Consider the following 17,018-nt stretch of genomic DNA (forward strand, 5'->3'; position numbering starts at 1 on the left):
AACCTCCACCTCTTGGGTTCAAGCGATTCTCTTGCCTCAACCTCCCAAGTACCTGGGACCACAGGCGCATGCCACAACATCCACTGATTTTCTGTATTTTTAGTAGAGTTGGGGTTTCACCATGTTAGCCAGGTTGGTTGTGATCTTCTGACCTCATGATCTGCCCGCCTTGGGCTCCCAAAGTGCTGAGATTACTGGCGTTCAGCCACCAAGCCCAGCTAAGGGGGTCAACATCTCAGTCAAAAAAAGAATTTCCTGTTTTACTAGAAAATATGCTAGATGTGAAGCTCTTCTATTCCTGATGGTTTAAAGGTTTCTGTGATCTTGCTTTTGGTCCATCTCCAAAGTAAACAAATTCCCATTTAAACCATGTGCTCTGATGTTGTAATCCAGATGTTATTTTTTCCTTTGTTCTATATTACGCAAATCTTAGTTGGCAGACATGTCTTGGACCCACAGGGGAAAAACACATATTGTGATATCACTTTTGATGTTTACAATTCATATGAAAGTAAGGCAATTACATAGATACAGTGTTGGAGAGAAGCAGAGGTATACATTTCAGGTAAGCTCTCTAGATACGGGAATTTAAAATGTATATTTTTTATCAAACAGAAAGAATTCTCTGGCTCTGCTTCCTAACTTTCTCTAAACGTCTGCAGTTTTTTCTCTTATTTCCCCTAATAATTTTTTCCTATTCTTTGGTTTTTGTTTTCTGCTTTGAAAACAAACTTCCAATTCCAAGTGACAAGGCAAAGTCACTAAGTGAAGGCACTTAAATTTGAGACTCTTTAGCTACCAAGAAGTTTAGAAGTAAGTTGAGGTTCAGCTATTTAATTGCTACATATTCTTTCTTATCTTTTAAAAGTCTGCATTCTTACTTTTCCTTATGGCTTGATCCACTAAATTCACCAATGAGTCTGATGTTTTGGCTTTCTTTTCTTATATACATGGAAAATAATTTTGCTGTAGATTACTTCTTCATCCCTTCTGCCAGACGAGAACACAGTGGGAAGAACCAGGAAGCAAGCCCTCACCAGACACTAAGTCTGCCAGTGCCTTGATCTTGAGCTTTCTGGACTCTAGAAATGTAAAAAATAAATGTGATGTTGTTTATAATCACCCAGTCTATAATATTCTGTTATAGCAGCCTAAATAGACTAAGACACTAGGTTTTTAACTGTTGATCTTATACTCTTTTCCTCGTTCAGCCCTTTGTAAATTGTGCTCCACTGGAGATAATATTCTGCAATATATTGATCATGTTCCATATTGTATCTCTCTCTTGAAAAAGTAATATAAGAAATGAACTTGCTAAAAATCATATAACTCGACATTCTCATGAATACTATCCAACTCTTCCCCATGAAGGAACCCCTCCCCCACACAGAGAACACCCAGTATCACCTTAACAGGAATATTAGTGTTCTAAGAATACAGTTGGAGGAAGTCACATTGGCCATATTCAGAACACTGTGAATTAGAGGATAGCAGTTGTAGAACCTATCATTTTCTGCAGTGCTGACCTGCCTGCAAGTCCTTCATTCAAAAGTCATGCTTCTATTATATACGTCTGGTCAACTCATTCTGGTATGTTACTTAAAATCAAAGCCTGCTTCTTTGTGAGTAAAATGAGTATAATAAAAACCTTATGTAGTTGTTTTGAAAATTAAATGGAAGAATACATATAAAAAGCCTGACATAGAGCAATAAACTCTATGGGTAATTGTTGTTATTGCTACAACTACCATTATTGCCATCTGCTGCTGGACTTTGACACAATGCCATGCTTATGTACGTATTGCTGCCCTCTGCTGGAATTGTTTCAGCCTGTTTTGCCTCCTAAGACAAATGAAGGTCATTGATCTTTTCACAAAATCTCCCAAATTCTTGTCAGCCCTTCACCCAGTACTGACCTTCTCAGCGGATGAAGCACTGACCTTGCAAATGCTAAGGGGTAGATAATTAGCCATGCTCTTAACTCATGCACATCATCATCCCAGTCACTTTAATGTGGGGTGATAAAATCTGTAATTTTTATGAGGCTTACCCTGCAGATCTAAACTATAAAATATGCCATGGAAAGATAGTGGAGAGTGGGGGGAAGTGCTACCTGAGGTTTAAAATATGACTCTAACAAATTCAACACGATTCCACCAACCAGGCTTCAGAATTAAAGAGAATGGGTACCTGCAACCACAAAAGCCTCCACAGAAAGATGTCTCTTTTTTTTTTTTCTATCTCTTATTTTTAATCTGTAGTTTAAGACACTTCTAAAAGTAGTTTCATATAAGTAATTACAAATGCCATTTAGATGTATCACTTCATATTGGGCCAGAGTGCACATTAAATGAGTTATTCGTTGAAGCCGTTTCTCCCATTAATAATGGACAGATGGACCACTAGCTCAAATCGGTTTTTATGAGTGTGGGCTAAGGCATAGACCTAAAATATCCAGACTCCTGGATTTACATTTTTCTGATATTTTCACCCTTGACATCATAGACTTTTTTTCCTTTTTTTTCTCAAAGTGGATTTTTTTCACCTGTCTGCTCACAATTAAATTGTAAATACTCACCAAACTAATCTGTACTATTTCCTCTCTCCATATCACCTGAGGATTTAAACATGCCTGATGATTCTCAATCATGCAAATCTTTCCTATAAACAAATCTATTCATTCAGCTCTGATCAGCAGCTATTAGTAAGCAAGACACATTGGAAAGGTAAACTAAACGTTGCAGATGAGTTAGGAAAAAAAAATCACTGATGTGCTTATCCAAATTCTGTGTGGCATGTGAAAATATTTTCCCCTTACTCTTTTCCATGATGACTGTGGTATAAGTGCCTAAGGTTCTAAGGAAAGATTAAGATGCTGGTGACTTAAAACACAGAATGACTTGGAGCCCAGTAATGGAAGATTTTCATGATTTCAGACTCTTTGAGTTGACAAAACAAAACAAATGTTTATATTTAAGTTGATTTCTCAACTATAAATTGCTTCTGAAGCTAAGTTCTGTTTTGTGTGGGCTAACCCAAAGGAGCTCAAGACAATTCCTGGAAACTAAAAGTTACAACATACCTTAAAGTTCTCACAACCAATCCAATCACCACTGTCTGGCAAAGGTAAAGAAATCCGTCTTTCCAGAAGAAACCCCCTCCTCCTCTTGCTCTTGCATTGAGCTTTAATTCCTGGGTCCTGATGACTTCAGAAAATGATTCTCAGCTTTGTCTATACATTGGAAACACCTGCCCCTCCCTCAGATTAATTCAACCAGAATTTTGTTGAGTTTATTTGTTCAAAGTCAATACCTCAAACCACAAGCATCAGTATCATCTGAGAGCTTGTTAGCAATTCAGAATCTCAAGACTGAGTCAGAATCTGCCTTTTAACAAGAATTCTGGGTGATCTGTTTGCATATTAAAAAATACGGATGCTTGGTTCTATCCTCAGAGATTTCCATTTAATTATTTTGAGATAATGCCTAGGTGGTGGTTCTCAAAGTCTGGTCCCAGGCTCATCATCACCTGGGGAGGTGTTAAAAATGCAAATTTTATGTGAAGAAATGCATATGTGAATTACTTAGTTTAGATATTTTATAATGTATACATGTTTCAAAAATCTCAAGTTGCATACGATAAACATATGCAATAAAATAAAAATATGTAAATCATTGGATCTCATACCAACTGAATCAGAAACTCTGGATGTGGGGCCTAGGAATCTGCATTTCAACAAGTAATACAGGTGATTCTCATGATGCTAAAAATTGAAAACTCTCGCTCAGGGACATATGCTAAATTTATCAATATACTCACAATCTATTTCCCACAGTTTTTGGGTCAGGGATGGGCTTATAACCCAGGCCTCCAATATTATAACTATCAGGGATAGATATGAAACTGAATGTGGTAAATTTATAGAAACAAACATTTCTTTTGTCTAAATATGAGCCAGGATGCATGTAACTCAAGATCCATGACAACCTTCAGTCAACATGAAATGAAACTATACCTCTGGTGGCAAGGGTAGATAACCCTCTGGGTGTTAAGGATTTCTGAAGCTTGCCATATCTCCTGACTTCATTTACATAAGCTAATGAATTTCCTTATAAGTTAAGCTGGTCTGAGAAGACTTGGAATGTAGACAATACTGGTATTAAGGAATTTCACATATCCAATGGAAAAACTGGGAGAGAATAATGCCTCTGATGAGAGGTTGCATAGCATGTTTTGAAACCTCCAGTGATTAGAAATTCCCCTATTTCAATGTCAATCCATTCCAATTTAGAAGATGATCATGAGAAATTATCTACTTATATCAAGCTGAACCCTGAAAAAGTTATATTTGATAATGCCCCACAATGCTTATTTCCTGCCCTGCACAAATGTTCTCTTCTTTAAATACATATCCAGATTTCTTTTCCATTATAAAATGATTTCGTGCCTTCACCGTCCTAATTGCTTAACCCTGGGTAACAGGCATTTTATCAGTCTCTCTTAATTAGTGCCTTGCAAATGAATGCTATATTAAAAGTAGAGGACAGACCATGCAGAGAATAGGCAAACATTCTTTCTTGGAATAATAAATTTAAGCGGGCATGACAGAAGTCCCCCTCTCCATGTTGCTGTCAACAAATGTTTGTGAAACAGCGATTCTCTGATGGGTAAGTAGAGAGGTTACCAAAATCTCAAGTTTTATCCTCCCCCGCCAAATTGTATACAGCTCTTCCGCCTCTCACGATTACTATTTTTTATAGAAAAATAAAGAAGTTCCTCTCTGTCTTATAACTACATCTGATACTATCACTCTTTTGGATAACTTGCTTCATTGACTATTCTCTTTTGGGTTATTTGCAACTTCATAGCATGTTAGTACAAACATCTTTTTTTTTTTTGAGACGGAGTTTCACTCTTGTTACCCAGGCTGGAGTGCAATGGCACGGTCTCGGCTCACCGTAACCTCTGCCTCCTAGGTTCAGGCAATTCTCCTGACCCAAGCCTCCTGAGTAGCTGGGATTACAGGCATGCACCACCATGCCCAGATAATTTTTTGTATTTTTAGTAGAGATGGGGTTTTACCTTGTTGACCAGGATGGTCTCGATCTCTTGACCTTGTGATCCACCCTCCTCGGCCTCCCAGTACAAACATCTTATTTTTATCTATTCAACTCCCCTAAGGCTTAGGTTTTACATTTATAATGTGTGGCTAAACCCACCTATATCTTAGGGATAGTGCAAGGATTGAATTAGATCTATATAAATTGATTAGTTTCAGTTTCTGTCATCTGTTCAGTGCTCAATAAATCTTGCCCTAAAAATAATGACATGCAAGGCTTTCATGCACTGACTTCTGTGTACTTTACCCATCTCATGAGCTTTCCTTCCCTGAGCTTTTGTATCATGAACTCCAACCATTCTCAGTAGGCATCATTTCTGTAACATTCAGATTTGATCTCCAATGACTTAGTTTAGAGCCAAATAGAAACTGGTCTTTTTGCATAGAATTCCATGCTAAAATACATCTCTAGTATGCATTTGGGCTCTAGTTTTTGTGAACCAAAAGGTAATACTTCACAGTTTTCAAAATTTCACCTCATTAAACAAAGTCTGGGATTTCAGTATTTTCTAATGTTTTCTATTTTAACTCTCTCATTTAATATATTAATGATGTGTTTTTCCACCATCGATATTTAACCCCTAAGTAAGCAGAAAATTAATGAAATAACGCAGGGGTGTCCAATCTTTTATCTTTCCTGGGGCGCATTTGAAGAATTGTCTTGGGCCACACATGGAATACATGAACACTAATGATAGCTGATGAGCTAGGAAAAAAATGCAATAAAACGTATGATGTTTTAAGAAAGTTCACAAATTTGTGTTGGGCTGCATTCAAAGCCATGCTGGGCTGCATGTGGCTTTGGGGCTGCAGGTTAGACAAGCTTGAAATCAAGTTTCTGATATTAAGAAGCTGATATTCCAAGTAAAAAAGACAATCTCATCCAAGAATAATGGCAAAATAACATATTAGCAAGTTAGAGCATATACATGATAGGAAAATTATATGACAACGGTTAGATATGTAAACGGAAATCTAGGTAAAGAGATTTTCAGAGTAGGAAAATCTTGAATAGTAACTTTGAGCAAACTAGTTTTGAGATAGAACTTAATGTAACCCCTGAATATAAACTAATAAAAAGGAGCTGAAAACAGGAAAGTTTTGCATGAAAGTACGTGGTCAGAAGCAGGGATAAGCAAGGTTTATACGACAGAATGAAAGTTGGCACCAGTTTTCCAAGCTTTATTTCCCAAAGATAAGTAAATATTTTCATTTAAGTTCTCTACCTATGTTTATCTAAAATCATCAGTGATTTCGAATACATACCACAAATTTATAGGTAAACCTTGAGAATACGTTTACCATTTTAGAGATGTCTGACTTGAATAATTATAGGATTGGTCCACACTAGGAATTTGCATTGTGAAGAAAAATACTGCCAATGTGGAAAAATATTTTATCCAAATCTTTGGAGGTGGAGAAGGGAGAGCATTAAAGTTACGATAAAAAAGATACTTACATGTTTTGCTCTTTTGATTAATCTTCTCTGTATTGTATGAATAACCATAATATGCAATGTACCATCTGGAAAACCAAACATTGGAAAGCTGGAGGGCTAGTGTTTTATAAATCTCCGGATTCCAATATTCTCTGGTCTCTAAAGTATTATAAAATAGATACAGAACCAATGGACTGTCTTCTCTTTCCCCACTTTCTAACTCATGAACTAGTTTCTGTTATGAAACTTGGACTGTATCTTCAATTCTCCAAAACATCCATATTGAAATCTTTTAAGGAATTACTTTAATATGGTATAATAAGGAAAAATATATTTTTATATTCAATATTTTTCTTATGAAAAAAGATGTTATGTGCAAAGTTCAACTAATTAGAAGTTTATAATGTATTAAATCCTAAAACTCATAACACCTATCAAAATATATAGCAGTATTAGATAATAGAAAATTAATTTCTAATCACTGTAATTAAGAAAATAGAAAATATGGAATTTAAACAAGGACTGGGTAGAAAAAATATTTGGTTGGTTAGAATTGGGGAGGACTTGCCAGGATGCGAAAATGGCAAGGAGTAAAAAAACATATTGTTACCTACAGAGACTTTTCATGGATTCCTAGCAAAATAAATTTATATGACTCTCACACTCTCCTAGTTAATAGCCAGTCAGAACTGCAAAATATAGACTTGTTATTTTAGGATTTTGGATTTAGAGTATGTGATGGTTAATGTTACATATCAACTTGTCTGGCCTAAGGAATGCCCAGATAACTGTACATGGTAAATTATTATTTCTAGATGTGTCCGTGAGGGTATTTCCTGAAGATGTTAGGATTTGAATCAGTAGGCTGAGAAGATCCAGCCTCATCAATGTGAGTGGGCTTCATCCAATCTATTGAGGGCCCAAATAAAGAAAGAGAAAGGTGACACTCTCTCTCTCTCTCTCTCTCTCTCTCTCTCTCTCTCTCTCTCTCTCCCCCCCCTCCCTCCCTCTCTCTCTTTGAGCTAGATCTTCTATTTTCTCCCATTTTTAGACATCAAAACTCCTATTTCTTGGGCCTTTGGCCTGAGGGACTTACACCACTGCCACACAGCTTGTTTTCATAACTTTGGATTAAGAATGGCAGTTATACTATTGGCTTTTCTGGTCCTCAGGCCCTCAGACTTGGACTGAATGACACCACCCTCTTTGCTAGTTCCTCAGTTTGCATAATAGCATAATGACAGATAGATGGACAGATAGATAGATACGTAGATCGATCTATTGATCTTGGCTATTGTGGATAATGCAACAAACATATGGGTGTAGATAACTTTTTCAACTAGTGATCTCACTTTCTTTGAAAATATATCCAGAAGTGGGATTGCTGAATCATGCAATAGTTCTATTTTTAATTTTTGGGGGAAACAAACATACTGTTGCCCATAATTGCTGTATTAATTTATACTCCCATGAACAGTGTACAAAGATTTCTTCAAATCCTCCTAACACTTTTCTCTTGTCCTTTTGATATAGCCATCCTAAGAGGTGAGAGCAATCTCATTACTGTCTTGATTTGTATTTTCCTGATGACTAATGCTGTTGAGTACCTTTTCATGTACCTGTTGGCCATTTGCAGACAGACATTTATTTTAGAATAGCAGAAATCTGTAGTTTTTTTCTTGCCCCTACAAGCTCTCTGTTCTAATAACACTATAAAATCAGATTAAGTACAGATATCTGTTGAGAAAACAAATTAGCAAAAAATTACCATTTACAATAAAATAGTAAAAGCTTCACTAAAAAGTAGCTAAGAACAAGAATAGGGATTACTAAATATTAAAAATTCTAATAACATATATCATATAGATTTCATTCAACTTCCTCTGTTGCTACAAAACCATTTTAGGGTAAGATGTATAAAATTGACTATGTACCCCTAATATAGAAAGAATTGGCCAGGCGTGGTGGCTCACGCCTATAATCTCAGCACTTTGGGAGGCCAAGGCGGGTGGATCACGAGGTCAAGAGATCGAGACCATCCTGGTCAACAAGGTGAAACCCCGTCTCTACTAAAAATACAAAAATTAGCTGGGCATGGTGGTGCGCGCCTGTAGTCCCAGCTACTCGGGAGGCTGAGGCAGGAGAATTGCTTGAACCCAGGAGGCAGAGGTTGTGGTGAGCTGAGATCGTGCCATTGCACTCCAGTCTGGGTAATGACAGCGAAACTCCATCTCAAAAAAAAAGAGAAAGAAAGAAAGAAAGAAAGAAAGAAAGAAAGAAAGAAAGAAAGAAAGAAAGAAAGAAAGAAAGAAAGAAAGAAAGAAAGAAAGAAAGGGAGGAGGAGGAGGAGGGAAGGAAGGAAGGAAGGAAGGAAGGAAGGAAGGAAGGAAGGAAGGAAGGAAGGAAGGAAGGAAGGAAAAGAAAGAAAGAAAGAAAAAAAGAAAGAAAGAATTGCTGATAAACTCAAACTTCCTGAGATAAGACTAAAGGGAAGCACATTTCCCCAATTCAGACTTTTTTTCTGCATTAAACTTGGACAGATCGATTGCCAAACTCTCAAATCAGTTGTTAAAATAATTATATTAATATTAGGTAATGAATTCATCAGTGTACAACAATCATAAGGAGCTAAACTGGTAACTGATCTCAATGCACAGAAGGTTTGATAGTAGGTCAGTTTTTTTTTTTTTTTTTGCCACTCCCATGCACTGCCCATAGTAGGTCAGTCTGATAGGTATCTGGTTCTTTATGAGTGGAAACTTCTTTTTGCAAGGTTCAGTTACTCAGATTGAATCCAGAATCTGACTTTAGGATGTTAACAGAACATTGTTGTTATATTTTTTAAAGATTAAATAATGTTTTGTATAGTTTTCCTTTGTTGTTATTTATTCTTATTTCAAAGTATTTGCTCTTTGTAATGAACGATTACATATTTTTCTCCATGTAACTGTAATACTGTGACTTCTCCCTCTTCAATCCCAACTTATTGATATAATTAATTAATATTATACCTATCTAGTCATAATAGTTTTCTATATACATATAAATGCGTGTGTTTTTCCTTTATTATTTTCTTCTTTTTTGATAATATTAACTAATACTTTTACTTCATTCATGGGGTAAGGAAACCCCATGATTACTTACCATAATCATGGGGTTTCCTATCCAATAAGTAAATAGTTATCTTAATTTACACTCACATCAGTCATCTGTGAGGATGCAGCTATTCCTAAACTTTTTTTTAGCACTAACTGAAAATTATCCTTTCCATTTTGCCAATTGTTGGGAGGAGGTCTTGATGTGTATGTGATGGAGTATATGTTGTTTGCAGAGAGGCAATGGCAAGGAACACCGAGCCATCCCCAGGAAGAAAACTGCTAAAATAGTAAGCAATATATACTGGTCATGCACTAGTTAAACCAGTTCCTGAAACACAGGATATATGATCTTGTCCCCATTGCTGACTCACAAAGAGTGCTTTCTAGCTTATTTCTATTTTAGCAGTGAACAGGCACTGTCTGCCTGGTTAGTCTATCTTTATTCTATGAACAAAACCTGCTTATTAAAAATAATCACTTGCTCACAAGGAATAAATATGTGGGTCCGAGTCTGCTCTGGGCTTGCAGCTGGGAAATGCTGCCAGTCCCCTAACGTCCCACTCTGATCCCAGTTTTGCACTCTGTCTTTGTTTCTGTTTCTTAATTCCTTCAGCACCGCCTGGGTTGGGGTCTCCATGACGAAGCTTGTTTTGGCAACTAATAGAAAAAAAAAAACACATTATTGTTTTAATTTGCAATTATCTACTAGTGAAGCTGGGTGTCTTTTAAGTGCTTATTTGATGTTTGCATTTAATTTCTCATGAACTTCCTACTCAATTTTATTGTCCATTTTTCTTCTGTTGGATTATTATTTTTTTAATTTATAAATCTTTTTATATTATAGAAATTAATATTTCATCTATTTTTTGTGATGTCAGTATTTTCTTGTCTTTTTTTTTCTTTTGACTATTTTTGATACATTTAGCCATACAAGAATTTTGAGTACAATATCATCTAATCTGTCAGGGGGTTTTGTTTGTTTGTTTTACTTATTACTTTATGGCTTCTTGGCTTTTTTGCTTCTCTCCACAAAATTATACAAATATTTCCTTCAAAAGCTTTGTCTTTTATATCTTATATTTAAAGTTGTAACTCATCTAGGGTGTGTGCATGTGTGTGTGTGTGTGTGTGTGTGTTGCATGTGATATGAGATGAGGTATACTTTTACATTCTTCTATGAGGTATACTTTTACATTCTTCTAATATAATAGTTACATCAATCAGGATCCTGGGATGAAAAATAACAAACAGACTAAAAGTAGACAATTTCATAAAGGGATAATTTACAAGGGAGAGGGCAAGGTTGAAGAAAACCAACAAATAGTGAAGCATCCTTTTCCTCCTTTGGACTTGGAGAGGTAAGAGGAGGAGAAATGTGTTACCAGGACCTCACAGGAGAAGACCACCTAACTGAATTTATTGCCCCAGGAGAGCAATAAAACAAACTCACAGTCCAGCAGAGAGGTATATGGAGGAATAAACAGGCAACGTCACTCTTCTTTTACTAAGTTCATCACTTTGATGTCTCTCTTTGGCTGAATTGGAAAACAGATAACAAGGGGACTGATTAATGCAGTCCACAGCTTTGGTCTCAACAAATGGTGAGGATTGGAGACAGGATCCAGTGTGGCAGGCATTAGGTACATGCAGGTACTGAGTATCTGAAATGTGGCCAGTCTGAATGGAGATGTTTTGTATGTATGAAATAAGTGCTGGATTTCAAAGAATTTGTAGGAAAAACAAAGAAAATAAATAAGCAATACTCATTTATAATTGTTTATATTCATTGCATTGAAATGGTAATAGATTAAATGAAATATAATAAAATTAATTTCATCTGTCTCTTTTTACTTTTCAATTGTGGCTACTGCTTGAAATTACATATGTGACTTGTAGCACCAACATAGAGGGATAAATGGAAAGCATCTAGTCATTCTTCAATGTTTAAATAATGTCTTTTCCACCAAATATAATTGCCATCTTTTATATATATTAAATTCTTTTATTAAATAAAAATGTTCCCTGAACTTTCTATTTTCTTCTGCTTATCCACTTGCCTATCCTTATTCTAATGACACACCATTAACATGGAAAGAACTTTTTAATGTGGGGTAGATACAAATCCTTTATCACTATTGACCACATTTTTGTTCTTTTCCTTAATTATTTTCATATATTTATTCTTCCATATGAAATTACAGATGGGCCTACATTTTCTTCTCTTTCCAGAAAATGTCAGTTGATGATATGATTCAAAGTATATTTTTAAAAGTATATTTAAATAATCTGATATTAATATAGTTAGTAGGAAATGTCATTTTCATGTTAATTCATACCGTGTAGTGAAATGATCTGTTACTCTACTTACCAAGATCTTATTTTATGCTCTTCTATAACACTTTTTAAATTTCTTTATATTAGGTGCCATATGTATGTATATCTATCTATCTTATTAAATTCATTTTTAGGTATTTATATTTTTGTGGCCATTATTATATACATTTTTCATTTTCATTCTTGACATTATTTTTAATAAAGAAATATTGGGGAATTTATAGATTTATTTTATAACTGACTGTCCAATTAACTTATTAATTCCTATATATTAGATTCACTTGGATTTTTCTAAAACACAGGCATGTAATAATTCTGAGTTAATTACATTTGTTCATTACTTATTAATGTTCATGTTATAAAATATTTTGAATTATATTAATTGAATAAACATCTAAAGTGCTGATTAATAGTGGTGAGATCAACCACACCTGTTTGGATCCAGATTTCAGTGAAACTGGCTTTAGCATTTAGCTTTTTAAGATGATGCTTGCTAGCAGTTTGGGGTAGATAAATAGGATCACATATAGGTAGTTTTCTACTATTTGTATTTTACGTTTATCGAATTTTACTTAGATTGTATTTTTGTTTTCTAAAATTAATATATGTCTCAGCTAATATTTTCTGGTTGTTATTTTTTATTTTAATTTAAATATATTGTTCACAATTTGATAGATTAATTAACACTGAACTTTTTTGCACTCTTAGAATAATCTCAACTTGCTCAGAAGTATCTAATTCTAACATGATTTATTGATATTTTATCTTGGATTTCACAGCTACATTTATAAATGAATTTTGTCTATGGTGTTTGCACTATTTCAGATTTGGATAAGAAAATTTATGCTAACCCATAAAATTGAGTTTGTCTTTGGTATGGACCTATCAGTTATGAATCAGCTTTAAACTAAATTTTTATGTAACTCCTAAGAAACTAAAAAACTCATCTGTGTTTGGCACCTTTTTATTTTTTAAACGGAGTTTTGCTCTTGTCGCCCAAGCTAGAGTGCAGTGGCGCAATCTTGGCTCACTGCAACCTCCCCCACATGGGTTCAAACGATTCTCATGCTCAGCCTCCCCAGTAGCTGGCATTATGGCACCTGCCACCATGCCCAGCTAATTTTTGTATTTTTAGTGAAGACAGGGTTTTGCCATGTTGGCCAAGATGGTCTCGAACTCCTGACCTCAGGTGATCCATCTGCCTTGGCCTTCCAAAGTGCTGGGATTACAGGCTTGAGCCACTGTGCCCAGTCTTGGCACCTTTTAAGTTACATTTATTTAGGCCGGACATGGTGGCCCATGCCTGTAGTCCCAGCACTTTGAGAGGCTGAGGTGGGCAGATCACTCAAAGCCAAGAGTTTGGGACCAGTCTGGCAAACATGATGAAACTCTATCTCTACTAAAATACATAAAGTTAGCTGGGGAGGCTGAGACCTGAGAGTAGCTTGAACATGGCAGTGAGCTGAGATCCTGCCATTGCATTCTGGCCTGGGTAACAGGGCGAGAGCCTGCCTCTAAATAAATAAATAAATAAGTGAAAGTACATTTATTTAAAAATTTCTAAAACTTTCCTATGATTACTTTTCTGCTAGGACTTTATAACTTTCTCAAAGTGTTATTTATATTTTGTTACAAAATTATCTCTTTTTTATAGTTTAAATATATTCTCAAAGAATTCTACACAATGGTCTTTTGTAACTTTCTATACATTTTATAGAAATCAGGTTAATACTTTTGATTCTTAATTTTGGATATATTTATTTTCTTTAATCAAACCAACGAATGTTTTGAAAAATACCTATTTATCGGATTAGATGTAATTTCTCCACTTCCTTATTTCATTGGTTTTGATTTTTGTCTTTATAAAAACATTCCTCTCAATATTTTGGTTCATTTTTAGTTTTACTTTGCTAGGTTCTTGAAAAAAATAATTTATCCACAAGTTTATTTTTTAAATTTAAAAATATTTAGAAGTATAAATATTTCTCTGAGTGTAGCTTTAGCTTAAACTCATATTTTGCCATGATTTGTTACTTTGATTCACATCTAGATAATTTATAATTCTGGATTTAACATTGCTTGAATTAGGAAATATTTATAATATTGTTTCTTCCCTTTTAAGGGGTAAAATTTTGTTCTCTTTTCTTGATATATTTGAGGTTATATGTTTGCTTCTTTGTTGTTATATAATCTGATTTGACTATGATAGAAGAATTTGTCCTATAAAGTACCAAATATTTTTTGGAAGTTTAGATTTTCTTTGTTACTAATTATATTAATGGGTTTTTCAGTAAAAATTTCATCAATTTAAGACAAGAATATGTATACATGTGATGATCTCTGTGAAAATACTTGATCGTATTTCAAATTTTGTTTGACTTTTGACTACTGGAGGTATCAAATTCTGTAAAATACCTTCCTTTATGTATTCCTCTGCTTTGAGGTTTGGTATAAGAAGCTAATGACTAGTATATTACCATAGATTATACGCATTGGAAAAGAAAGCTATTCCTTTATTATTAAATAATGGAGTTAGCATTGAATAAAACATTGTAATTAATAAAGCCAGTTTCTATTTTTGCATTTACATAATGTATTATCATATTTATAGTAAATACAATATATATATTATAAATGAATGTGTGTATAGTATATACATTTCCTTTATTTTAAAAACATGTTTAATTAAAACATAACATTCTTAAGGCATAAAAATAAAATCATAGTTAGCTAACTATTATGAAATGACCATCCTTTTGCTATAACCACCCCCAAAAGAAATGTAATATTTCTGGTGCCAAAAAAACCTCCTGTACTCTATACAACTTTATATACACACATGGCAGACAGACTTTAAGGGGATCCCCACAAAGCCCTACTAATATGGTTTGGCTGTGTCCCCATGAAATCTCAACTTGAATTGTGTCTTCCAGAATTCCCATGTGTTGTGGGAGGAACCCAGGGAGAGGTAATCGAATCATGGGCGCTGGTCTTTCCCGTGCTAGTCTCATTATAAATGAATAAGTCTCACCAGCTCTGATGGGTTTATCAGAGGTTTCTGTTTTTGCTGCTTCTTCCTCATTCTCTGTTGCTGCTGCCATGTAAGGACCTTTTGCCTTCCGCCATGATTCTAAGGCCTCCCCGGCCATGTGGAACTGTAAATTAAATTAAACCTTTTTTCCCCTTCCCAGTCTCAGTTATGTCTTTATTAGCAGTGTGAAAACAGATTAATATACCTACCAATAACTCTGTCTTCTTGTATTCATGCCTTCATATAAACCCATCCTACTATATAAACCCAACCCATATTATATATGACTTTATTTGCTAGCAAATTGGCTCTGCAGACACTTATTGGCTTGAGGAAGTAAATGATGATGTTGAGGAAACCACATGGTCAGGAATTGAGGGAAGGAACTGCAGGACACCTCTAGGACCTGAGAGCAGCTTCAGGTTAACAGTCAGCAATAACTGGGATATTTCATTCCTACAGTGCCAAGGAAATAAATTCTGCCAACCACCTGGGTGCATGCATTTGGAAAGAGATTCTCAGCCAAACCTCCAGATGACAATTCAACTGAGCAAACACGTTGATCGCTGCTTTGTGAGATCCTACACGGACGACCCAGCTAAACCATGCATGACTTCCTACCACACAGAAATCATGGAATAATAAATGTGTTGCTTTAAGCCTCTGAATTTATCATAATTTGTTATGCAGTGATGTATAAGTAATACAACCCTATTATGAATTCTATCACCATAAATTTGCCTGTTTAGAACTTTATATTAATAGGATTATTAAGTGTATGATCACATGTATTTGGCTTCTTTAACTCAACATGAGTGCTCCTGGAGGTTTTTGATGCCTTAATACACATCAAATTTAAACTTCGTCTGTTTTTTTTTATTTTATTTTATTTTTGGAACAGGGTCTCACTCTGTTGCCCAGGCTGAAGTGCAGTGGGCCAATCACAGGTCGCTACAGCCTTGACCTCTTGGCCTCAAGTGATTCTCCCACCTCAGCTTCCCTAGTAGCTAGGACTACAGGCATGGGCCACCGTGCCTGGCTAATTTTTGTACTTTTTGTAGAGATGTGGTATCACCAGGTTTCCCAGGCTAGTTTCAAACTCCTAGGCTCCAAGTGATCTGCTTGTCTGGGCCTTCCAAAGTGCTGGGATTACAGGCATGAGCCACCACACTCGGCCTCTATTTGTTTTTGTGAGTGTTTTGACCTGTGTTTCTGGTACTCCACTAGGCAATTGACAGCCAGTTCTAATTATTTTAGGAGTTCAAAGGTCAAGCTGGAAGATGACAAAAAGTGCAGATGAGAAACATGTAATTAATTGCCATCTTTCCCAATTCTCCTCCATTTCATTTTATTACTAAATTATACTAAATAACAAATTATTCCTTTTATTTCATTTTTTTTTGTTTAAGTTTGAAATTACACAGATAGTCTTATTTTTAATTTAATTCACAATTCTAATATTTTCTCAAGTTATTTTGGGTGAATGCTACATACAAAATCCTGGTAATAAAAGAGTTTTATTTTGCCAGTAGCTAATATGGAGTGTTCTCATAGAGCTATAAATGAGCTCAATATTCATTATGCAAATGAATAGAATCAGACAAAATTAAATGGGTTCAGCTCGGTGGCATCATTTCAGAGATCTAATTTGGGGGTTTCAGTCCTCTAGGCTGAAAGAGCTATGGGAGACACATTAAGTTGCTCTTAATAAATAATAAACCATATCAAGCAGAAATTGCATTTAAAGGGGTATGACCTTAGGTCACAGGCAGAGTTACAGGGAGATGACTGTAGGCACTGATGATAACTTCATCATACACTGCTCCATGCCTGAAGGTGACTTGCTGTGATCAGCCCTTAGTCTTCAGTTTTTAAGGACAAATCATCTATTTTTGTTAGCTTCTTTCTGATCATCTAGGAGGTATATAATCTCATCTATTTAACATTTCAAAAGATGGGCAGAGATAATCAAGAAAATTTACCCAATGTGTTGACCTT

General features: G+C 35.2%; 1 long non-coding RNA gene across 1 annotated transcript in view; it reads left to right on the forward strand.

The window, feature by feature from the left end:
• Positions 1-15,675, forward strand: part of LOC118146383 (uncharacterized) — a 139,032-nt gene extending 123,357 nt beyond the window's left edge. Inside the window, exon 5 of the long non-coding RNA XR_004732152.3 lies at positions 15,483-15,675. This is a non-coding gene — a long non-coding RNA (uncharacterized LOC118146383). The remainder of the gene's footprint in view (positions 1-15,482) is intronic.
• The last annotated feature ends 1,343 nt before the right edge of the window (positions 15,676-17,018 follow it).

The sequence above is a fragment of the Callithrix jacchus genome, chromosome 12 (genome assembly GCF_049354715.1).
Source record: "Callithrix jacchus isolate 240 chromosome 12, calJac240_pri, whole genome shotgun sequence".
In the NCBI taxonomy this organism is placed as follows: Eukaryota; Metazoa; Chordata; class Mammalia; order Primates; family Cebidae; genus Callithrix; species Callithrix jacchus.